This window comes from Eumetopias jubatus, unplaced genomic scaffold (assembly GCF_037043125.1).
Source record: "Eumetopias jubatus isolate StellerSeaLion01/CBP00866 unplaced genomic scaffold, mEumJub1_p1.0 scaffold_10, whole genome shotgun sequence".
In the NCBI taxonomy this organism is placed as follows: Eukaryota; Metazoa; Chordata; class Mammalia; order Carnivora; family Otariidae; genus Eumetopias; species Eumetopias jubatus.
The window spans coordinates 9,039,323-9,065,008 of NW_028274816.1; positions in this window are offsets into that span (position 1 = coordinate 9,039,323).

Consider the following 25,686-nt stretch of genomic DNA (forward strand, 5'->3'; position numbering starts at 1 on the left):
GCTAATTAGCATCCCTTCCTAACATTTTAAGTAACTACTCATTTAGAGCAGTGAATGATTGCATTGAGATTAGAGTATAGGGAAAATCTTCCTATTGGGAATAATCTACTTATTCGGCTGTTTGTTTGAAGCAGAGATAAACAGAATTTTTTTTTCCTTTCTGACATGCCAGGCGTAAGAGAGAACACGGTGATTAATGAAACTCTGCTTTTCACCAATAAATTTCTGACTTCAGATACAGGCTCATAGTTGTTGAGTTTTCTGGGAATTTTTTTTTTCCTTTCTTTCTTTCATTATTATTATTTTTTTAACCAATAGGAAAAAGAAAGTGGCACCATCCAGATTCTAGAGCTCATTTAAATCTGTTACATTGTGAATTATTTTTGGTTCTGAAAATGGTTTAGGTAATTTTTCATTGGTTCTCCTGGGAATGCCACTTTGTGCTCTGTTATTTATAATCTGCAGAAATTAATTATGCTGCTAATTAACAGCTTGCAAACAAATTATTGCTCAAGGAGTTATTTATTCAGTTACGAAAATACAACTTCAGGCTTCTATGTAGATTCTTTCTGACAGCTCTTTCATTTCTTGCTTTTGTTTTTGAGTCTTTCTGCTCCCAAGATTCAGTGCAGATCTGCTTGAAGGGGGTGACAAGTAATCAGGATTTCAGTAGCAGAAGATGGGTCAGCTGCTCTACAAGGGGGAAGCAGACAGGCAAGAGGGTTGCCGAGCCTACTCCGTGTGCCCCTGGGGTTGATGAAGAAATTCCTTATGTGAGTGGTGGTTTCTGTAACAACCACCACAAGGCTACACAGGCCCATTTTTGCCTCTTACAGGATTTTGGGAGAACTCTAGAGATGTCAGGTAAGGAGGAATGTAAACACATGCCACATACACCACCACTCTCCATGCCCATACTCATGGCAGACAGCCATAATGGATCACAGATCTACATCAGCCTCTGAATCATTCTTAACACAGTAACGCTGGCCAAAGTGACTGGTTTGAGATCCCCAACTGATGTAAACAATTGCCCTTTCCAAACCGGGCCAACTGGATGGAAGAAGCTGTAGATAAGAAACCTATTTCAACCTTGGCCAGACTTCAGAGGGGCACTGAGAACACAGTCTGCCTCCTAACTGACCCCACCCTGCCCAGAGAGACACGAAAATACTGGTTATTGGCAAAGACAGAAAGAGCCAGTTCCGGGGGAAGGGCCGTGTTGGACAGTGTCCGCAGGAGGTGGGGGTCAACACAAAAGGTGAAAGGCATACTACTCCCTGCTTCTGATTCTTTGTACACTGTTCAGCGCCTGTGAGATCCTCAGTGAGTCTCTTTCTCTCTCTGGTCCTTAGACTTTCATCACTTTCATCTGCTAAAAGGGTGGTATGCTCAGGGTCTCTGAGATCCTTCCAGTTCTGTCTGGTGTTTCAATGCTGCTGCAGGTGGTGGGTGCATGGGGAGCCCCCCAAGGCCAAGGCTATTCCAATTAGAAAAATGAAGATGGTAAGGGTATCACTAACCCATTCCTGCACCCAGCTACGGGGGAACCGAGCGGGGCTTCAGGACCAGATTGTAGCATGCTGAAGAGAAGAACAGGAGAACAACAGGAGTGAAGGGCACCATGTTGACACTGGGTAGTTGACACACACCAAACAGCATTTATCCCTAAGTTCAAAGGAACTAAAACCACCTTGTGGCTCTGGAGACACTCAGTCCCCCAAATTCCCTACACCACTTCAGCATCCCCAGAACGCATCTTCCCCTTCTGTTATTAACTCACCTGTCCACCTCTTACACATTCCAGAACCCAAGACCTAGACCGCTGGCAAATGCATGTACTCTTTTTAAGCCCCTCTCTTAAAGCTAAGAAACAAGGATCCACATTCACCTCATCAGAAAAGCCCAGAACCTTGCTCACTTATCCACACAGTTATATACTCCCATGCTGGCTGGACTGGAGCTCTATCACGGGCCAGACCAGAGGTCCCCCCGCGGCGTGAGCTATCAGCTCGTACCTCATACAGAACTGCAGACTGCCCGTCCCCAAGAAAGCACCCCTTCCTGCTCTCAGACCTCAGGCTCTGCCTTCTCTGACCTTAAATGCCCTTATTCTCTCAGACAAATTGTCAAGAGCCAAAAACTGAGTGACATGTCCTGAATTTCCATCAACAGGTTTAACCAATTAAATGTCCACGAATGGATAGCTTCTTCCCTGCACACGACCTTCCTTAAGGCTCACAACCAGAGTGAGCTGTTGAAGTGTTAGAGTGTTAGAGATGACATTCAGAAAAGTGAAGCAACAGGCCCCGAGTCCCACGGCTCACAAGTAGCAAAGCTGGGTCTTGATCCTGTGACTTGGGATCACTGATCCTGTACTGTCTCCTCATTGTCAAGTTTCCTGATGTGTCTGCTCCGTGACTGGCAGCAGGAAACTGAAGCGAGTCTCAGCTCAGTCTCATAAGGCAGCCATGAAACCTCCTTTCTCAGATCCCTCTCCAAGCAGTACACCCCCCGTCGGCCTTTAGGGAGGCTAAGCGCAGCAAATGAGACACACGGTCCGAATTTGAATTCTGGCCCTAACGTGATTAACCCTCTGAGATCAGATAAGTCCCTTAAGCGCTATAAGCCTCAAGTTCCTCATCTGGAAAGGGCAACAATGAACTCTTACCATGCACCGTAATAGCCTGGTTTACCATAATAAATACAGGATATAATTTAAATTATCCACCAATAGCAGAGTGGACAATAGACCGATGTTTAGTCATAAAATGGAAGAACCTACCTCAGTTAAAAGGAACAAACTAAACATACATATACTAAGGTGCATAACTTTCAAAACCTAAGAGTGAATAAAACAAAAGCGCAAATGGATAAGAACCGTGTAATACAAGATCTGGTGTTTGTACTGTATTTTTCTGAATATATGCCTATCTACTAAAAGAATAAAAACAGCTTGGTAGTGATACTCAACAACCTCAGAATATCGTTTCCCCTGAGAAGGGATGAAAAGGGAAGCATATGAGTCGGAATTTTGCTGATTCTGATGTATCGTCTGACCTCACTGATATGAGGAATTCTTAATCTCAGGAAATGCTACATGATTTTCTTTAGGTCAGGTTCATGTTTCTAGTGAACTTTCAGTAATTTGGGGTTTTCCACATTGAATCTTACTTTTGATGTAGCACACAGTCTCAATATTTAAGGGAGGCTTTGTTAATCTCTGCTCTAGCAAAGGATCCTTCTGTTATGTAATTAGTCATCCCCTAATTCTGTCTATATAGTAGACTAGTGTTTTGAAGCTGTCCCCCAAAAGATGCTTATTCATTCAATGTGCTTTAGTGAAGGTCAAGTCTGTGCCAGTCACTGTGCTAGATGGGGATATACAAAGGCAAACAAAATACATATGGATGCTGCACTCAGAGAGCTTACAGCAGGGAAGAAAACTAAACAAGTAAACAAGGTGTGCAAAATTCTGCAAAAGAAATGAACAGCGTGTCATAAAAAATAAGGAAAAAGAGGCAGAATGTTTCAGTTATTTCTTGTGTATAATAAGCCACCTCAAAATGCAGTGTCTTAAAATAGCAACAACTTACTATTTCTCCCAATTCCGTTGATTGACTAGAAGGTTCTACTGCTTTCCATGGTATTGGCAGGGTTGCTGAATGGGCTGGAAGGTCCAAAATGGCCTCAATCCCATGGCTGGCTAAGTGCTCATCCACATAAGTTTTTCCTTGAGGCTGCTTGACCTTCATCAACATGGTGGTCAGGTTGCAAGGGGTGTTCCTAGTGAAAGAGATGTGGGAACTTCAGATCTTGGAAGTGTAGCCCCAAAATTACTGCATCACTTCTGCCACATCTTATTGGTTAAAACAAGTCATGGGGCCATCCCAGATTCAAGGGCAGGGGAATTAGACTCCACCTGGTAACAGGAGGATTGGTAAAGAATTGATGGCCATCTTTATCTGCCACACAGAGTTTGGGACTGATCCTAACTAAAGGGCTGTTGTGTGCCATGTCTTTTCCATAAATATTCAACTGTGCCCATTACCAAAGTCTCTAAGTAGTCCTGAAGGAAAGAACATGGTTTCACTTATCTTTTTGAAAATGTTTCTTTTATGAGGTGCCTGGCTAGCTCAGTCTGTTGAGCGTGCGACACTGGATCTAGGGGTTGGGAGTTTGAGCTCCACATGGGGTATAGACATTACTTAAGAAATAAATTAAAATTAAAAATTTTAAAAAATATATCTTTCATTTATGGATGTCTGTACAAATTTTTCATTTATATTAACCGGCCATTTTCCAAAGTTAGCTGACTACAAGTACTCTTTTTTTCCACAGAACCCCTGGATCCGGCATTCTTGCATTCCGTTTGGGAAATGATTGTTCTAAATGAGGCAGATTTTTATAGATCAGAGATGCTGAAAGCGGAGTCCTAATGACAGGTATCACATGATCTTTGGAGAAAAAGTTCTTCCGTGTAAATCAGAAAAATTAATAAATATGGTGACACAGACCGCATGACATAGCCCAGGCCTGAGTCAGGGAGGGGGCTCCGGGGAGGAGAGGGATCTGGATTCTGTCACCTGCTCGCCCCCTGCACCCCTCACCCCCAACCTTCAGCATTTCCTTGTTCATTCCTCTGGTCCAGGAATGACAAACTCTGGAATTTTCATTTGCATCTAGAACAAAAGTCTACAAGTAAAAATGCCATCAGCCTGTAACACTACAACCACCTGAACAATTATTAGAGACGAACTGCCATGAATTACATAAAAGACCAAAGCACCCCCCCCACCTTGAACACAATCCAGCATCCAGCAGACAGGCTATGATGTTCAGCAGGCTCGCCGGCCATGTAACGGTGGCATTACAAGGGGAAAACTGCTCTGTGCTGAGTTCATAATTATCATGATCTACTATTATGATCCATCACCAACAGAGCAGTTGGTGAAGCCACCATACATCACCATTATTTATATTGCAACAAATCACAAGGACATATCATCAAGAATCATAATTCACACTCACTTCAAATCATAATTACCTATATGTGACTGTCTAGGTATGTCACCAAGGTAACACGGGAGGAAAAAACTCATCAGCTGCACTGTCTCCAAGACTTGGCTTCTCCAAGCAAGCTTTTAAGCTTTGCAAAGAGGGAGAAGACAAGTCTGGTTATTTCTCTCCCCCCTCCCCCCACCTCCTGGATCTGTCCTGGATCTCCTCAGATCGTACAGAAGTGGCTGAGTTCTAGGATCTAGCTTTAGGCCGGACATTAGCCAACCTTAGGACGTCTTGGTTTGACACCATATCCTATGAAAAGCAGCTGAAGAAGGTGGGATACTTACCCTGGAAGACAGGCCCTCTCTCACAAAGCTGTGTGCCTTCAGAGGAGTTTAGCTCTGTCCCAAGTCGTGTGCCAGGGAGGCTAGAGAGCCATGTGCTTTAGACAAGATTAAGGCTCCAGATAAAAATTGGAGTAGATTAGCCACATCCGGATATGTTCTAGCCACCAAATTCTAGGATCGGTAATAGCGTTCTGCCCGCCATAATGGAACGCAGGGTAAAAGGAAATACCAGTGATACTAATCCGGTCTTTACTTAAAATTGTGATATTTTGTTCACCACAGATTGTTTGCATTAATTTAAATTTTTAAAAATATTGCATTCGACTATTATTTATCTTGATTACTGAGTGTTTGGTCCTCTCTTAAATTCCCTGCAAGAATTCCTCAGCTCCTTGTCTTAGTTGCCCCCCGGGTAATTCTGTCAATAATCCTATGACATAAATACAGTTACCCCGTTTTGGCGATGAAAAAGCTGAAGCTCAGTAACTTGGCCAAGTCACGTCTGGAGAGCTCCAAAAGCTCACTGAGAGTAAGAACAAGTTATGTACTTCCTTTACTTCTTCCTTTACTCACATCCTACACTATATCACAGAAGGAAGAAACTGAATTCCACTGAGTCTTGTCCAAAGGCAAAGACCTAGAGTAACAATTTGCCCTAACAGAAAGGAGATTGTCCTTATGGCCAGGCCACTTTTTTATTCACCTTTGAGCAGGCACTCTTAACAAAGGTTCTACAAGTGGTCAGGTACCTTTCCAGGGTCCACAAACCCCCAAAGTTATATGAAAAAGTGTGTGTGTGTGTGCCTGTGTGTGTGTGTGTGTGTGTGTGTGTGTGTGTGTGTGTCCTGGACAGAGGATCTGTAGTTCTTAAGTCTCAAAAAGATCTTTGATCCTCCAAATTTAGGCATACGGCCTTATAAGAGCTTGGGTAACTTTTAATGCAGTCTTATAGTGAAGGATCCATAAATAATCTATTTTATCTTTCTCACCACCGAGGAGTCTCCATGAAAACAACATGTAGTTATTGGAACCAAAGTTCTAACAGAAGCCTTGTATCATACCGTCCCCCTCTCGAAGTTCAGCTGGGCATAAATTTTTAACAGTTCCCAGTGAAGACATTTTATAGATCACCTAGTTCCCAAAGCCCAATCTTAATCCCATTTTATTTATAGACTGATAAAAGTGAGGCTCAGAGGAACTGTGTGACCTGTCCCCTGTCCCACAGCTGAGTCACCTCAGGGCTGAGATTAAAGCCAAAGCTCATCTCCCGAGCCCCTTTCTCCACTGGGCGGCCACCTTCTGTTGGTCAAGTACACCTAGGACCATAACTGGCTGACCCCCTACACGTTCGTGCCCTGTTCGGGTCCAAGCCTCTGGTACACAGAAGCTAGTGTTTCATGTACTTTGGCTTCAACTCATCTGGGACACAAACCCTACAGCCCCACTTCTTTGCATCTACTTTTAAATATGAACCAAACAGAACCTTTGGTGGAGACCTTCTGTACTGAACCAGGGATTCCCTCTAGTCTGAGATTTGTAATTAATGGCTGTGTAACTGACACCACTCCCCAGAATGACCTGATCTCTCTCTCTCTCTCTCAGGATCTAATTTCTCAAGAATTTCCCTCTGAAGACAAACATATTTAGTGGTGATGATTATTAAAAACAAAGAGAATCTGGCTTCAGAGAGGGCACATGAGTCCTGATCTCAGAGATGGTAAATGAGCTCATTTGGAAATAAAATAGCTTTAGAGCATGGTTTTCCAATAATTAAATTAGAAGAAGTGATGAGAAATGGCGCTGAGGATGGTAGGGCTGGATAGATAAGCTTTAATGGGGTCTCAGGCCTCAAGAAGGAAAAGTTTAACAAGATAGGAAAAAAGGTATCAGATGAAATCACTAGTAAATTTCACCAACAGTTTTAAAGTGGTGGAGGTCCCTCATGCAGTGGTGAGCTATGTGTTGAAGCTCACCACGAGGCCCACACTGTTCTAGGCACCCTGTGGGACATCGAAGGAGATTGAACAGAGAGCCACTGTCCTCAGGAGTTTACAATCTAGTTGGGCAGCAAAATGCAAAACACAGCAACAAATCAATTAGTGATGCAAGACAGTATGTAAATGAGATGCCATTATTTCAGAGAAGAGACAGCTGTCAGCATGAGTCAAGATAGGAATGTAGGGTCAGGCCTCCAACTAAGTGAGCACCAACTACAATCCGGTAGGGGCTATTTTCCACCTCACCTGTAGCACCTGCATCTCACATTCTGTTGTAGTGAGAAGGTGTCTTCTAGCATCGGGTTCATTCAAGATGATTTTGTTGTATACCCAAAGGACATAAAAAGGGCAAATGTGTTATAAGGCCTAGGATATTCTACTAGGTGGGATTGCGCATGGGCTCAAATAGGGCATTAAGCAGTTAGATATGATGAATTCCTTTTCCACATTCTTGGAGATGATGAAGGAGAATAGAAAGTCAACTGCACACCTGGAGTAGAGAATTGTCTCCAACATCCTTCCTGCCTCTTCTACAGATGGGGCTTAAAATATGCCCCCTAGAGGGGTGCCTGGGTGGTTCAGTCAGTTAAGCATCCAACTCTTGGTTTTGGCTCAGGTCGTGATCTCAGGATTGTGAGATCAAACCCCGAGTCGGGCTCTACACTAGGCATGGAGCCTGCTTGGGATTCTCTCTTTCCCTTTCCCTCTCCCTCTGCCCCCCCCCCTTAAGAAAAGAAGAAGAGAAGAGAAGAGAAGAGAAGAGAAGAGAAGAGAAGAGAAGAGAAGAGAAGAGAAGAGAAGAGAAGAGAAGAGAAGAGGGAAAAAGTATGCCCCCTGGAAAGAGAAGTGTATAAACATTAGGCTGGAAGAGTTACAGACTACCAGAGGAGGGTTGAAGTTTATGACATCTGGGAGAAAGCCAGAAAACCAGAAAAGAGGACAAATTGGAGAAAGGGAAGAATTCTAGAGGAATGAAAGTTCAAAGGACAGAAGAAGTAAGGAGGGAAGAGAAGGGGTAGTAGGAGGAATCCATAGGGATGCGCTGGCCTAAAATCTTGGGGAGGCCACAGTGACGCTGAGGCAGAGATAAGTGGGAGCACCACCATGGAAGGTTTTTCACCTCTCTACCTTTCCCTCTACCATCCCATCTCGGCTCTGTACAATTTGGATTTTTATCCCCAGAAATATCAAGTGAAGAGCTGTCTGAACCTCTTTTGGTTGTCGTGAGGGGCAGGCAGCAAAAGCAATGAAAACATAATAGTCAAAATTTGTATTTAGTAGCGTTAAGTACATTACATGAAAGAACTCATTTAATCCTCATCAGGGATCCACAAAAGGAGGAGGCAACTCACTCCCTCTTCTACCATCAGTGGAACAGAATAGAGACCACTTTGGTGGGGAGTTTGGGGGAAAAGGGTCCACTCCTATAGGAAACTTACCTGGAGCTTCCTTCCTCCCTTCCTCCCTTCCTCCCTCCCCTAAACATCCCCACCAATAAAGAAGAGCTGTAGAGGGGCACCTGGCTGGCTCAGTTGCTTAAGCGACTGCCTTCGGCTCAGGTCATGATCCCGGAGTCCCAAGATCGAGTCCCACATCGGGCTCCCTGCTCAGCGGGGAGTCTGCTTCTCCCTCTGACCCTCTCTCCTCTCATGCTCTCTCTCTCTTTCTCTGTCTCTCAAATAAATAAATAGAATCTTTAAAAAAACAAAAAAAGAAGAGCTGTAGAAACCCCATCAGCCAAACATCAGGAGCTTGGCGCCAACCTGGACTCACAATTCAAGCTGCCTGAGCCAGTGTACTCTATTCCATGAAACAAAGGAACCAATAACCACACACACACACACACACACACATACACACACACACACACACACACACACACACACACACACGGGTCTCCCTTATTGGAAAGGATCACCCTACAGCCCCTGGAAATTTTCTCCCACTAACGGGCCATCTTCTTTAACACCTGCACCCTCCCTGAGGGATCCTTCTGGTCCCCTTGCAGATAACGCCAAGCCCTTACCAGCCCACTCAAAAGTAGTGTCCCAGTCCCCCCGACTTCCAAGCTAAGACTGGGCCCTGTACAGTCACAAATGAGCCCAGTTCAGGCTCCTGACCGTTGATCCAACATCAATTTTTTCCAAGCCCGAGGCATGCGATTATCTGCAAAGCTGACTTACAAGATAAAATCCCCAGGCCTCTCCCCACCCCCACCCCCCAACAAGCAGACATTGATTTTACACAGAATGTGCATGGCTTTGATGGTGTTATTGCAATCAACATGAAAAATACCACCACAGTGCTTATCCGGATGTCTCCGTTGTTTTGCCTCATAGCACAAGTGATTGTTTAAAGAGGTCTGACACTGCTGGAGTCTTTTGTTTTATGGATTTTGTAAAGCATTGCTCTTCGTCTCCTGGACTGGCCGAGGAGGAAGCTCTTTTTTCAAGACAATGGGCAGTGCTTTCAGAAAATGGGATCCAACGTGAGGGCTGATTTGGGGAGTCCTTTCAGCTCCCGTGTTTACATGATGATGGTCCCACAGGAAAGCCTGCTCCTAATGGTGTGTGCCCTTAACCGAAGACTGATCAGCTTACCCCCAAACCTTTCTCCCCAGCCGTTTTCCATGCTGCTCTGTCTTTCTGATACCATGCTGGTCCCAAGTAACTAAATGGGTTTGCTCCCTCTCTTTTACCTCTCTGCCTCTCGCTTTCCCCTGCATCACGCCGAGCAGTTATCTGACTCATCTGATCCCCAGCAAAAGGCACACACACCATTCACTACCTCTCCTACACAGGCACAATGGCAGAGACGCAGACACCCCTCATCTCTCCTCTCCCCCTGCCTGCGACACACAGTCACTTCTACCACCCAATCCGGCCACCTCTCCCATCAGAACGGGACGCGACCCCCCCCCCCCCCCCCCGCCGCCAAAGGCTGAAGCTCTTCTGCTGCCCCTACTTATGGCTTATTGTCCAATTTAGTGCTGTTTGGATGATATGGAGAATCGGAGTGCGAGTAGGAATTCAGTTGGATAATTACGAGACCATGTACTGGGGAATGACTGCTGAATTCTGACGCAGGGGATCTCAACCCAGGTACTACTGACGTGTGGGGCCAGACGATCCTTTGTTTTGGGAGAATCTCCTATGCATTGTAGGATGTTTAGCAGCATCAAAGAGGTCTCAAATATTGCCATATATCCCCTGGTGGGCAAAATCACCCCAGTTGAGAACCACTGCCCTAGGGCATCACAGGGAGGAGGAGGCTAATGCTGAGACAAGTTCATGAAGAGGCGGTAACGTGAGGTCAAAAGTGAGCTGTAGAAGTTCACCTGTAGGATCACTGCTCATCCCGCCTCTAGTCTCTGTGGCGCTCCCTACCAAACCTGCACCATGATTCGGATCTGCCCCGTTGAAACCACTGACCTGTCTTCTGAGGATCAGTATCCTCAACTACCTATTTCTACTGCCCCATCACTACAAAAACGACATATTTCTACTGCCCCATCAAATCTCCTGGCTCTAAATTTGATTGCTGAATTTACCGGGCCACATTTAGGCCCAATTTGGGGTTCTCCATTTATTACAGTACAGAGAGCAAGACGGAGCTGTGCCCCATACAACCTTAGAGAAAAGGATTTAAACTTAGAGTGGGGACAAGTGGCTTTGGGGCCCAGATCTGCTGTGGGGCCACTGGGTGTCACTGGGTGACACTCCTACTCTCCACGGGCAAGGCTTCCTTGTTTGACTTTCAATAGGAGAACAGAAAAAGAAGGAGGTGGGCCCAATTAAGGATCTGTAAATTGTCGTATGGATTTCTGGAGCTTAATAAAAGTATTGTAGGGGCACCTGGGTGGTTCAGTCAGTTAAGTGTCTGCCTTCAGCTCAGGTCATGATCCCAGGGTCCCGGGATCGAGTCTCACTCGCATCGAGCTCTCTGCTCAGCGGGGAGTCTGCTTTTCCCTCTCCCTCTGCCGTTCCCTTCCGCTCATGCACATTCTCTCTCTCTCTCTCTCCCTCAAATAAATAAAATCTTTTTAAAAAATAAAAAATTAACGTACTGTGAGCATCACCTTGGAAGACGAGAGAAAAGGTGAGCTGACAAGCTTCAGCCTGCCGCTCAAATGCTAAGTCAATAGGAGTTTTTCTTTGACCTATTCTACATACTGAGCTTCTGGGTTAAATTTCCTCAGCACCCCAAACAGAGTTTCAACAACAAATGTGTGTGTGTGTGTGTGTGTGTGTGTGTGTGTGTGTGTATTGTTGTCCCTAAAGAAAAAACAAACTCAATGACACGTATTAAAGGACAATAAGGAGGTTTACTCAAAGGGGGAGGGGCACTCTCTGTAGGTACAACCACTGCAATGGGAGCTTCCAGTCTGGGAGAGAGATTGGGCCAAAGTCTGAATACAGCAAGGGCACTGGGAATGTGTAGTCAAGGAGCAAGGTGGGGGTCAGTGGACAGAAGATGATTAAAAGGAAGTATCCAGAGTATGGGGGATCTGTCTAATCCAACCTAACAGGATTCTCACTGAAAATAGGCCAGGGTGATCAGACATCACCTTGGTGGAGGGATGAGGAACCTGATCACATCTCAAGAGTTATCAGATCTCAAGGGTGGGGGATTTGGTTAAACTGACTCAACAGGTTTCTTGCTAAAACTAGGTTTTACAAGGAAATGTACCGATGGGCCCAGGAGAATATTCAGGAACCTGGCTAAAGTCTGGTCAAGCAAAGAATCTTTGTCAGTGTGTATAATGTTATTAAAGTTTTAAAATCTCTAGACCAGATAACATCAAGGAAACTTCTGTTTCCAGTATTCTAGAAAAACCTTTAACACAGAGATAATTTTCTGTGCAAAAATATTTTAATGGTTACTAGGAGTCAGACTGAAAAGGGGCAAGGATTTGACCTTCTGGGGGAAGAAAAGTAGCTTATTCCTCTACCTTTCCTAATTCTCAGCTTGCCTCCCCCCCCCGCCCCCCGACAAAAGACGATTAATGAGAGAAAAACATACACCTGCATTTCAGGTAAATTTCAAGTGACTCAGGGGCTTTCCTAAGAAAATGAGACCTGAAGAAACAGTTTAACTTCAGTGTTTTTATACTGTTGTTGTTGTTGTTGTTACTGTTTTAAGATTTATTAATTTATTTCAGAGAGAGAGAAAACGCGAGCAGGAGGAGCAGAGGGAGAGGGAGAGAGAATCTCGAGCAGACTCGGTGCTGAGTGCTGAAACCGACCTGGGCTCCATCTCCCAACCCTGAGATCATGACCTGAGTGGGGCCCCAAAAAAAGAGTCAGAGGCTTAACAGACTGTGCCACCCAGGCGCCCCTTTACAGGGGTTTTGATGAACAGTGGAGACTTGTAGAAAAATACGGTTAAGGCAAAACAAGGGTATAAACTTAGAGTAGTAACTCAGGGAAATTTAGTAAAACCCGTTCCTTCGGATTCCTCTCGGTGTCCCTTTGCCTCCAGAGATAAGGACGCTCTTTCCTCCAGGTATAGGGTGAGCACCTCTAACATAAGGGTCTGATGACCTGCTTCGGGGGGAGGTCAGAAAGTCCTTCCCATACCAGCCATTTCTCAAATTCCTTCAGCTTCAAATAGTTCATATGCCAATGTTCCACATCTTGGGGTAGCAGGCCCACGTTCCTCTTTCGCTTTATATATACAATCCCCAGGGGAATGGACAAATTAAAGCACCTTAGAAAGACCGGAATTTGCAGGATGTGTTAAGAAGGCGGTGGGGGGAGGGGGAGGGGGAGGAGGAGGCTGGGGTTTTCACGCCCTGTGCTCTCCACAACCAAGGCCTCCCCTGATCCAAGTCCATGCCTTTTTGCTCAGAACTTTCAGCTTCCCCCCTGTTCCTCTGAGCCTCTGAGGAGGACTGGAGCCCTCTGACTTATTTCTGAAGCCCAAGCCTTTGACAGCAGGCCTGCAGGCAGCCCAGCACCAGCTCTGCAAAGTTTGCCCTGAGCCCCACAGTCCTCCTGTTTTATTAACACTGCCCATAACGAGAAGGACCAGCCTGAGTGGCAGCTACAAAGACGCTCGTCTCCTAAAATGTGATATTTGATCACAGAAGGATTTTGCGGTGGGATAGCTTATAATCCTAAATTTAAATCCTTCCTCACTTTCAGAAGTTCCAGTATCAAAATCCTTTTAGGATTTTTCAAAGTGTGTAATCTGTTTAGAATTTTTTTTTTTTAAACTCTCCGGCCCATTCTTTCTCCAAAAATAGGCTTGCTACATTTTTAACTTCCTTTAAAAGAAATAAAGAGAGAAATGCCTTTTTAAAAAAAAAATTATTTTTGGTGTTTATTTGACTTAAGGGGCAACCGTTTCTAAGACATCCAGTGAAATATGCCTCCTAAAACCCAGTGAAACTTCTTTCAGTGACTGCAAATAAACCCAGAAGAAACATTTATTTTAAAAGGGATTAAGAAGGGAGAGAAGCAAGGAGCTATGTTAAGGAAAAGAAGCTAAAGCACACAAGAAAGAAATACCAAACTCTCTTCCTCTCTCCTGGACACCTCAGGCAAGCAAAGGAGAGAGCAAGCTGGCTGCTTATTATTGTAATTTAAATTAGAGGGTGGAGAGTAAGTGTGATCTGAATGGGCGGGAGGGCGGGGTCGGGGATGGTAGGGAGAGCTGAAGGGAAGGGCAACCTCGGGGAGACAGACCAGAAGGGCTGGCCCAAGCCCAGCTGTCGGGACAAAGCTCACACTGGGGGTAAACCTAGGACCCCTTCAAGGGTTGAATAAAGGTTGAAGTCGGAAAAGTGTCCCCAAAGATAGTCCACAGGTAGGGGCGCCTGGGTGGCTCAGTCGTTAGGCGTCTGCCTTCAGCTCGGGTGGGGCTCCCTGCTCCGCGGGAAGCCTGCTTCTCCCTCTCGCACTCCCCCTGCTTGTGTTCCCTCTCTCGCTGTGTCTCTCTCTGTCAAATAAATAAATAAATAAAATCTTAAAAAAAAAAAAAAAAAAGTTAGTCCACAGGTCCACAGGTAGAGATTTCCCCAGAATGGCTGAACCTCATGGACAAATTTTTTCCATGTGATTTTCATTCCATTTTCCTCATCTGTTATAACATAAAATTTCATCAACTGTAAATGTCAGTTCTTCCCTTTATTACTTGCTAATGTCATAAAAATCTGAATTGTTTGCTTTGTTAAAGGGCTTGCTGGGCATTGACTTTTCCTTATTTGTACTTTACTACCCCAAATGTGTGGGGTTTATTTATTTAAAAAAAAAAATAACATCCCTTTTGAAATGGGATTTAAATAACAGAGCAAGGTTTGCCATTATCATAAATGTATAAAGTGCTTTGTGAGTAATAAAATGGATCATGGATTCAGGATAATTCAAACTGAAATGTTATGTTCAGTATCAAGATTAGATTACGTTAATGCAGTTCATTTTAAATGGTTTAAAGGCCATCAGATGCATGTGAAAAGAATCTGTATCATAACTTAGAATAAATAGACTGAGACATTTGTTTATAATGTCAGTGCTAAACAAATCTATTACTACATTTCTGCATGTAGCGTTATATTACCACTGCTATTAAATAAACAGAGCATGAAGATAAATTATAGCTTTAATTATAAACATTACCTTTGCGTACTTATTAATTTAAAATGGAACAATGTTCAATAACCTTAGGTTATTTATATCAGCTAACATTTTAATTAACTTTGTTGTATTTATGCGTCTTGGTAATTGTTGCTACCAGGCACATGCAGCTCCTTGAATAATGGAAGCAATCTAACCTATCCCTGTGCATATTACCCATTAATGGGATGGTAACATTGTAACTCCCGCCAGAGAGTCAGACTCTACTGCACAGGCTCCCTGGGTGAAGAGCCTAAGGCTCAAAAATTTGCCTTTCTCCTTGGAAGCCGCCAATGGGAGCACCTAGAATTCCTGAATCAACTCTGGGGAAAGGTGGCAGAGGGACCAGGAATTATCCTGTGAATTATGAAAAAATAGGCATCTTTCAAAAAGTTTGAGCTGGAAAACCATGATAGTAGAGCATGTGGCCGGAGGCCATGGCTCTTCTTCCATAGTGCTACAATCAAATAGACCCATCACAGGCTGGAAGCTGTCCTAAGACTCAGACAGGCAATAACTATCACAAATCTTGATTTTCCTTTTTCAACTTAATTTTTCCTTTAAGCCTCCATTGTATGAGGTTGATGGGCAATCTTTTCTCAGTCTTTATTGGAGTTGTACTGAAATTCAGAAGGCAGAACGACAGGAGGGGAAGACTTCCAGACCCAAGCCTACCATGTTTTCTCCTGGTAACCTCTTTGCCTTTCCATTGGTCCCTTGAAGTCTTACTGCTAACCATTTCCATGCCATGAGAAGTCTGGGAAAGCTGTATGCTGCCCGAGAACGCCTTCCTCCTGACTTAGACTATGGGAGTCTACCCCCTGAAGCCTGGCCACCTCTTCCGGGTGCTGGCCCAAGCTTCCCTTGGGTCAAGCTTCTCAGGATATCCATAGGTCTCTCCTCCTGTCCAAAGTCAAGGGAATGGCCACTCCTTTCCTCCTGTGTCCCCACAGCTTTCTACCTTTTTGCTAACACACCCTTTCCTTTTGTCCCTTTCTTCATAGACTTAGTTAGTCCATTAAACCTAAAGACCAAAATATTTAAAACACAAACGTAGATTTCACTGTTCCTGGGAACAGAGAGAGCTTAACTTTCATAGGCTACCTCAAATTCCAAGAAACTGGAAGGAAGAAGAAAATATGGTTACATGCGGTTGGGGGAAAAGAGTCTTGAAGACAGGGATCTCTCTAAACTTTGTCCCCATGTCTGTATCCCTATCACATCCTTTACTCTCCAAAACCAAGTAGCCAACAGTCTAACCGACAGGCTTCTGGAGCACATAGGGAGCACATTCAGGGGAGGAACTCTTTCGTCTTAATTAGCATATCTCTAGAAGTCAGCATGCAGCCAGGCATGTGGAAAATGCACAATATACATTTGTGGGAAAAAAAGCAAACATAAAAAAATACTGATCTCCACAACAGGTATCAGCCACCCCTGCTGGTATTACATGATCTGCAGCCAGACACTATCTCCACCTTCATAAAACAGGAAGGTCAGTCCCGAAGGTCAGCGGATCCCATCGACCTATACAGGTTTTCACTCTAGACCTGATACTGCAGTAATGTCAGGGGCTAAAACGGCCAAATTTCCATGCCAAGATTACGAGCGGATCAAAACGGGAACTGTTTTAAGAGACATACGCAAAGTAATTCTTTAAATAAATATTCTTCTTTATCTGCTTATTTTTAAAGATTATTTCCCCCCACTCTTATAAAAAATGTAGCTAAATCATGGGAATATGTGCACACATGTGCGCATGCGCACACACACACACACACACACACACACACACACACACACACACTCCAATTTTCATATCCATGTTCCCACTCTTCCCATAGGCCAACTTTACCATCACCTCCATCTAGAAGAGAAAAGATCTGGATTTCATTTTCATCTAGCACTGACCATGTGGGAGGCCTTGAACATCTCCAGATCTCTGACCCTGCTTACTCATCTGTGGAAGCAGCTCAATAATTTCATTCCTGTCCACCTTATCAGAATGATCAGTGTATCCATGGGTATGAAAAATATGACGACTTCTGGGCAAAAATAATATCTCGTCTGAACAAAAGGAATTATTTTACTAAAACATTATTTGGGAGAATTCCTAAGAAAAGCATGTTTAGCAAGAGGGTCATGCATGGGCTCGAAAGTGCTTCATCATGGGGTGCCTGGGTGGCTCAGTCAGTTAAGTGTCTGACTCTTGATTTTGGCTCAGGTCATGATCTCAGGGTTGTGGGATCAAGCCCTGCGTCAGGCTCCATGCCCAGTGCGGGGTCTGCTTGGGATTCTCTCTCTCCTTCTGCCCCTCTCCCTGCTCACTTGATCTCTAATTAATTAATTAATTAAAATCTTAAAAAAGCTTCATCACATTGTTAGTGGGGACAAGGAGCTGGATGTGTCCTGGATATCCATAATTTGGTAGGGAGATCAGTCAAGTATGGTCCTGGAGGATGAAATACCACACAGCAGTTCGAAATAATGAACTCTAGTAATAGAGCAACACAAAGAGACTTCAGAATCCTAGCGTTGAGGAAACCAAGTTAGAAGTAGAATAAGTTTCACCCAACAATATCAAGAGGCAAATTTAAAGCAAACACACAGGAAACAACACTATTCTATTCCAAGGATGACTGCTATGTATGTATAAACAAATGAAGGGTGAATCGGAAGTATGTGTATTTAAGATGTTAGCATGGACATCTCTAGAGAAAGGGGGCATGGGACTGGAGATGCAAAATGATGCACAAAATAATAAAAAGTACAGTAAAAATAAAACTATTTTTCAGAAAGGACAGAAGATATTATGCCACAAACTGAAGAGTGAGAGTGAATCTGTACTTGATGTACAAATAATTTTTTTTCAGGAAGGAAAAAAAGTGCTTACATTCATTTACTAGGGCTGCCGCAACAAAGTACCATAACCTGGGTGGTCGAAACAACAGGAATTTCTTGTCTCACATTTCTGGAAGGTAGAAGTCTGATGCTAAAAGGTAGGCAGCGTTGGTTCTTTCTGAGGGCTGTGAGAGAAGGATCTATTCCAGGTCTCTCTCCTCAGCCTGAAGGCAGCCATCTTCTGCTCCCACACTTTCTTCTACTACGCTATCTCCAAATTTCCCCTTTTTATAAGGACACCAGTCATATTGGATTAGGGCCCACCTTAATGACCTACTTTTAACTTGATTACCTCTATTAAGACCCCATTTCCAAATAAGGTCACATTTTGAGGTAGTGGAGGTTTGGATATGAATTTGCGCTGGAAACACAATTCAACCCCTAATGGTGCTATGTCTCAAACAACTTAGACAGGAGCTAGTATGATGGTCTAAAAATTATTTTAGACATCTCAGACTGTGGTTATAGAGATGATAAAACATTGAAGTGAAGATTAAGTGAAGAGTTAGAATAAATTATCTCTTGAGGTATGTGTATAAAACATGATACTTCTAAATAGTTTTATTATTTTATGAATTCATGATTTTAAATATGCATGTAGACATGACTAAGAACATAACATTAATAAGACATTTGACTATTTCTAAATAATTCTAAAAGTTTGTAAATTTAAGTTTGCTATTAAACTATTTTAATCTTCTCACTAGAAAATTAAAGGATTGCCATATTGTCAGCTTGCTTTGTACTCAAATATACACGTAGGGGCTAAAGCTAGAAACATGCATATTTACCTCCTTCCAGTTTGATTAATCAGGCATCTTCTCTATGAAGGGCCTATTCACTATCCTATTAAGAATTAATCACTCTCTTTTCTGGATAACAATTTGTTCATTTATTCTATTGTTGTATGCTACAATTGTTTAAAAAAAAATGTTTGTCTTCAGCATTAGAATGGGACTTTTTTTTTTTAGACAGAGAGAGAGTGCATGAACAAGCCGGGGTGGAGGAGCAGAGGGAGAGAGAGAGAGAGAATCTTAAGCAGGCTCCACACTGAGCACAGAGCCTGACACGAGGCTCGATCTCATGACCTCAAAACCAAGAGTCAGTCGCTTAAGCCACTGAGTCACCCAAGCACCCCCTAGAGTATGACTTTCTTAAGGGCAGGGATTGTGTTTCATTCACCCTTGTGGCACGTCTGGCTCATTTTTTCTAGGAAATTAATAAATCTTGTGGAACTTGACTCACCTATGATTGCCTTTGTTTCAAGTTTTTATTTTCTTTTCTTTAAATAGGCAATACATGTTTCTTACAAAAAATTTAAGCAATGTAGTTTTTTTTTTTTTTAAGGTTGTCTGGAAGAAAACTTTCTAACAAAATGCTAACCATATAATGCAATGTCTGTCCCTCTCAACAGTATACTTTGTATAATAAATCGTTTTCCTCATTAACATGTTTCACGGCTATCCCATGTCCCATTGAATAGATGTCATAATTTATGTAACCTAAATGCCCAACACTAAGGGAGTGTTTACTTTCAAGTTTTCCATGCTAGAGATGCAAGTAGAAACAGGTAGAAACCAATAATAAAAGACTTTAACAGACTAATCCCAATGGTCAAGTAGACCTAAAGTAAGTTATGATATAAGAGATTTGAAAAGCATAAGCATAAGGAAGATCAGATCTTGAGAGTAAACATTGAAATGTACACCCCAATAAGGGAGAATTTTTCTTTCCTTTCAAGCACACAATGAATCATTCATGACAACTGAAGATACACCGTTTCACAGAAGAAGCCATAATAGATTCTATAAAGTACAAAGATACAAATAACATTCTCATATCTTCTTCCAATAAGCCAAGAAATTAACAATAAAGTAAAAATAAGTCCTTGGCTCTGAAATTTAAAAACACCCCTCTTAGCATTCTCAGGTGAAAGGTGAAATATAAACCAAAATTTCTTTCTTAAGAGAAAATTACAGAAAATGCTACATGTCAGAATCTCTGGGGGGTATCATGGAAGTGGTGATCCAAGGAAAATTCAGAGCCTTAAATATTTATATCAATAAAGTGATGCCATCATACTTAATGGAGCACTGGATGTTATATGCAAACAATGAATCATGGAACACTACATCAAAAACTAATGATGTAATGTATGGTGGTTAACATAACATAATAAAATAAAAAAACAGAACAAAAAAAACAAAACTAAGGATGTAATGTATGGTAATTAACATAATAAAATAAAAATAAATAAAGTGATGCCATAAAAAAATAAAATAAAAAAATTAAGTGATGCCATGAAAACGAAGTCCCACATCAAAAAAGCAGGAACAAAACTAAATAAAGAAAGCGGAAGAATAGAAATAATAAAGGTAAAAGCGTAATTAAGATAAAACCCCGAAACACAGTGAAATCAATAAGTAAATCAAAGTATTGTTTCCTTTCAAAAGAAATCAATAGGTAGGCAAACTACTTGACAATCTAATCAGAACAAAAAGGTCCAGGGGATGGGGAGAGATGGGGGTGGGGAGGATGCAAATACATAAAATGAGAAATGACAAGTGGGAAATAATGAGTTAGTCCTGGACATGTGACTCGGAAATACTTGGGCAGATCCGGGTGCAGATGTCCCGTAAACGGTGGACAAGATTTACTGAAGCTCAGTAAAGAGGTCCAGGCTGGAAAAAGCGAGTCACCAGCCTACAGAAGGGAGTGAGAGCCCCCCGAGTGGGGACACTAGTGGCTGGCTGTTCCCTGTTCAATCTTGGGTCCAGCCCCTGCATCAGCTTGCTGGTTATAATGTATCCCCCGGGTGTCGTGGACTACTGGTTTCTGCCTGGCTTCATCCAGCGGAAGACCCTGAAGGGGCCAGGGGTGCACAGAAGGAAAAGCCAGGGTATTTACTGCCTTCACTTGTTGTTGTTGTTGTTGTTTAGATTTTATTTATTCATTTGAGAGAAAGGGAGAGAGCGTGAGAGGGGAGAGGGAGAAGCAGGCTGGGTGGGGCTTGATCCCAGGACCCCGAGATCATGACCTGAGCTGAAGGCAGACGCCTCTGCGGTGGCTCCCACTTCCATGAGCAGCCTTGGCTTTTTGGGCTTAGGTACTGCCACCTGCTCTCATTATTCCTCCCGCACTAGGAGTGGTGTAGGGTTTCTATTGTTGCTGCTCTGAGTCGCCTCATCTTCCTCCCATAAGCGCTCCCAGCCCTTTTATAACTGGTTGCCCTGATGAATGTCCTCTGCTGGACTACCTGGAGCTGCCTCTATTTTCTGAGCGGAGCTCGAGTGTCAGCTTCTCACTGCTAACCAAGAAAGGGGGAATTAAGGCAAATTGGGGAGCCCCTACATTCAAGATTTCGACAGAAGACAAGGATCTCTAGAAGGACATGGGGAGGGAAGGAGCCATCAACGAGGCGGTAAGAAAAAGAGGAAACTCCATTCTGTTGTTCCTGTGATTCTTCCTCTGTCGCCCATAACAAATCTATATTTTAATTGGTGTCTCCAGGACACATAATGCTGAGGGCTGAAGGGGCACATGGCAGGGAGAAGTTGGGAGGGGGGATGCCTCTCAAACTCCAGAAACACTCTGGTCTGCCAGCACCCAAGGCACTAGCTAGCTGTCTCTTGGAAAAGGGACCCTGAGCCAAGAAATATTTTATTCAGTGGCTGGGCCAGGCTGTGTTTATAATCTTAATAACACCCCAGCCTAATCAAGTCAGCCCTACTACCTTAGCTATCATTTAATTGCCTGTGGTTTATATCTTGCATATTCAGTGCCTATGTGATTGAAAAGGTAACGAATGAGCCACTTAAGAAAAAAAAAAGACAAATATTAACACATATTGCATGAGAAACTCAGATTAAATGGAGCAATTTTACATTTCATCAGATTTCCTTTTTCCAAACTACTGAGTAAAGCTGGGGCATACACACAGCCGGAGGTGGGGGGGCGCCAGGGAGGGGGGGCGGGGGGGAGGGGAGATTCTTCCCAACCCGAGCTGAGCTGTGCTTTTTTTTCCTTCCCATCAATAGATCTGCATAGCAGTGCTTCTGAAATCATCTAACTAAATGTGCCTCATTAACCTATATTTATCTATGTTGAGTACCTGGTGATCCCTGATGTTTCTGGAATTGATTATCTCCCTCCAGGTGAATCTCAAAGAACCCAGAGCCCGGGAGGGTTTAATGGATCTGTTGACATTTTCAAAAGATTTTAAATTTCAGTCCCCCTTCCCTGACCACTAGTCCTTGTCCATTTTACTTGTTCCTGTGAGTTTCAAATCGTTTTCTCTTTGCCCCCAAGCAAAAACCCTGACCTCACAGGAGCTCTGACCTCCTCCGAGCGGGCCCAGAGTTTCTGCAGCCCATCAGGGTGGTACGGTGGTGGTCTCAATGACAGATGACACTTAACTGCCATCAGGAAGTGAGTAAAAATTAATTGTGCTTTACGGAACCGTGCCACGTGGTCACCGAAGGAGGAGGAGCCGGCCCGTTGAAGGCAGAGCCCAAGGGACAGCCACTGGCTCTGTTCACAGCTGCCCCAGCTTTCTGGGAGGTGTGCACAGCTGGCTTAGCAGGTGAATGCTCCCTGAGGGCAAGGGGTGCCTTCTGCTTCTATGCTTCCAGACCCTGGCCCATAATAAAGGCTCGGAAATTATTCTTTAAGTGATTGAATTCATGAATGTTGAGCGACATGAATTTAACATATTTAGAATGACAAACACAGATACAAACTTCCAAATCGGAAGAGATATGGAAATCATCTGGGTTCCTGCCTTCCCTTGGGAGGCAAATGCAGCACCAAAGCCAGGCTCTGGAATCAGATAAGCACTCCACATATAAAAAGCAGGGCTCTTGAGTGAGAGACCACACTCCTCTAAGACTCAGTTTCCCCATCTGGGAGATGGGGATAACAATGGTAGGTACAGGTGCATGGGGGGATGGGTGAAATAGGTAGAGGGGATTAAGAGGGCACTTATGATGAGCACTGAGTAATGCACAGAATTGTGGAATCTCTATATTGTACATCTGTAACTAATATAATACTGTATGTTAATTATACTTGAATTAAAAAAATAATGGTAGGTACAAAATAGGGTTACGGTTAAGAGTTAGAAAATGTAATACTTGCAATATACTTGGAAGAGTGGCCAGCCCTCAATATATGTTAACTATCATTACTTAGGTAAAGGAACTTGGTTTAGTTTAGTTTAGATTAAAAAAAAAAAAATGGAACTTGTTCTTCCCCCAGACAAGATCTTGATAGAAACCTCATGAATATAAAACAGATTGAAGCAGAATTACCCTGGTAGACACGGGGGCGGGGGGGGGGGCGGGTAGCCATAGAACTCTAGTCTGTGTCCTTCTTGTCCCGTGAAGTGGCATCTCCAGAAAACCCAAGACCTCCAGAGAAAGATAAGTTTCTGGAGAATACTCTGATACTGTACTTACCTGGATCATTCTTCATTCCGCAGACAATGACACCGATGCTCAGCGAGGGGAAGTGACCAACTTAGGATCACACAGTTAGTTCCTGACCCCACTTCCCTGGATTTTCTTCTCTGCTTTCCCATTGCCTCCAGGATCTCAGACTGGCAGGACCCTTGAGAGTAAAATAATCCAGTCCTCTCCCTCTGTAATATCTCTTGGTGATGTTGGACTGGCTTTCTTAGACGTCTCCATTAGCATGGGGAATTCTTTTTTTTTTTTTTAACTTGGGCTGTTTGCAGAATTTTATTATATAAATTTATTGCATAAATTTATTGTAGATAATGCTGCTATAAAACATCAGGGTGCACATATCTCTTCGAATTAGTATTTTTGTATTCTTTGGGTAAGTACCCAAAGTAGTGCAATTACTGGATCACAGAGTAGTTCTACTTTTAACTTTTTTTCCTTTAAATTTTTTTATTGTTATGTTAATCACCATACATTACATCATTAGTTTTTGATGTAGTGTTCCATGATTCATTGTTTGTGCGTAACACCCAGTGCTCCACGCAGAACGTGCCCTCTTTAATACCCATCACCAGGCTAACCCATCCCCCACCCCCCTCCCCTCTAGAACCCTCAGTTTGTTTTTCAGAGTCCATCGTCTCTCATGGTTCGTCTCCCCCTCCGATTTACCCCCCTTCATTCTTCACCTCCTGCTATCTTCTTCTTTTTTTTTTTCTTAACATATATTGTTTTATTTGTTTCATTATTTGTTTCAGAGGTACAGCTCTGTGATTCAACAGTCTTGCATAATTCACAGTGCTCACCATAGCACATACCCTCCCCAACGTCTTATCACCCAGCCACCCCATCCCTCCCACCCCACCCCCACTCCAGCAACCCCCCATGAGGAATTCTAATGCTGGAGAATTCTGGTCAATTCTTGCCTGCCTGCAACTTCCACTTATATTCAGTTATTATTGTGAGTGGAGTATATACCAAATAACTTCCTGAGATGCATAAAGACAAATCAATACTACTCATCTGGCATTGCAGACACATCCGGGTCCTCCAGATCGTAACATGTGCCTCCATGATGGTGGAGCTGGAGAGGAAGACGGATCCCCGGCCCATCTTCATGAAAGAGCTACAGGCCCCCAAGACCACCACCATCCTTCACTGCTACCTGCCAGACGAGAGCTATAAACACCGGGGGGCTAGCCAAGGCCATCATCACTGCCTGAGCTGGGGTCATCTTCCTGACTGTGCCTCATCCCCAATTTCTATTCTCACATTCTTTATACATGTGAATAATAAACTATTCAACCTTTCAACCTGTCTTTGTAGTCAAGAAAACCAACCAGAAGGTCAGGGTCGCCACTCTCCTCCCCCCAAGATCCCCTTCCCAATCCCCATGACTGTGCTGCACAATAGGGAAAAAATGCACGTGTCTGTCTCACAACCAATCACTTACACGCCTCCCTGTGACAGCGATGGTGGGTTGGATGAGATGAATAATGGATGATGGAGTAACTGCTCCACATATTCTGACCACTGGACGTTGCGCCAAATCAGGAACCCATGGGAAGTGATGAGCAACAGGAGCCCAACCCACTACCAAACCATCAGAAAGGCTGTGTCAGGCCCACAAATTCTCCCAAAGCAAGCAGGGGGGCCTCTCCCTTCTCCCTCATGTTTATAATGGTTGTTGTCGTTCCTGAGCCCATGAGTATGAAGGGGCTAGAACAGCATGGACTAGTCACCCATTTCTCAGTGTTTACCACGCTGTGGTCCCCTCTCCAGAAACACCACCAGCACCCAGCTCCCGTTGAGCTTCTCTAGAAGAGCATGGTACACTTAAACACCCTCCCTTTTCTCTGAGTCTCAGTGATCTTTCGAAGAGCTCTTGGAATCTAACTTCATCCGGGAAGCCCTTCTGGATTAATCAGAGAAGAGAGGAGAGGAGAGGCAAGGAGGGGAAGGGAAGGGAGGGGAGGGGAGGGGAGGGGAGGGGAGGGGAGGAGAAGACAATCTAATGGACATTCAAATTGTTCCTTATCCCAAGGTACAATAATGCTTCAATTAAGTTGAGTAAAAAATGTTATGCTGTATCCAGGGATAAAACATGATCAAGACAAAATTTCTGCTCCTAAGGAGGCAAGTTAGAAAGAGAAGCAGAATAATAATTTGTTCCCAAATAAGAGATTTTAAACTAAACAAGTGTGCTCAGAGAACCAAGGAAGTCGAACCTGATCATCTTGCCTTTGAAGAGGCGAAGGTTGGGACATCACGATCATACCATATTGGCTCAGTGGTGATCACAGAGTGAGACTTTAGTCAACAATTGTTCATTATTTATTCTGGTATCTTTATTTTTTTATTT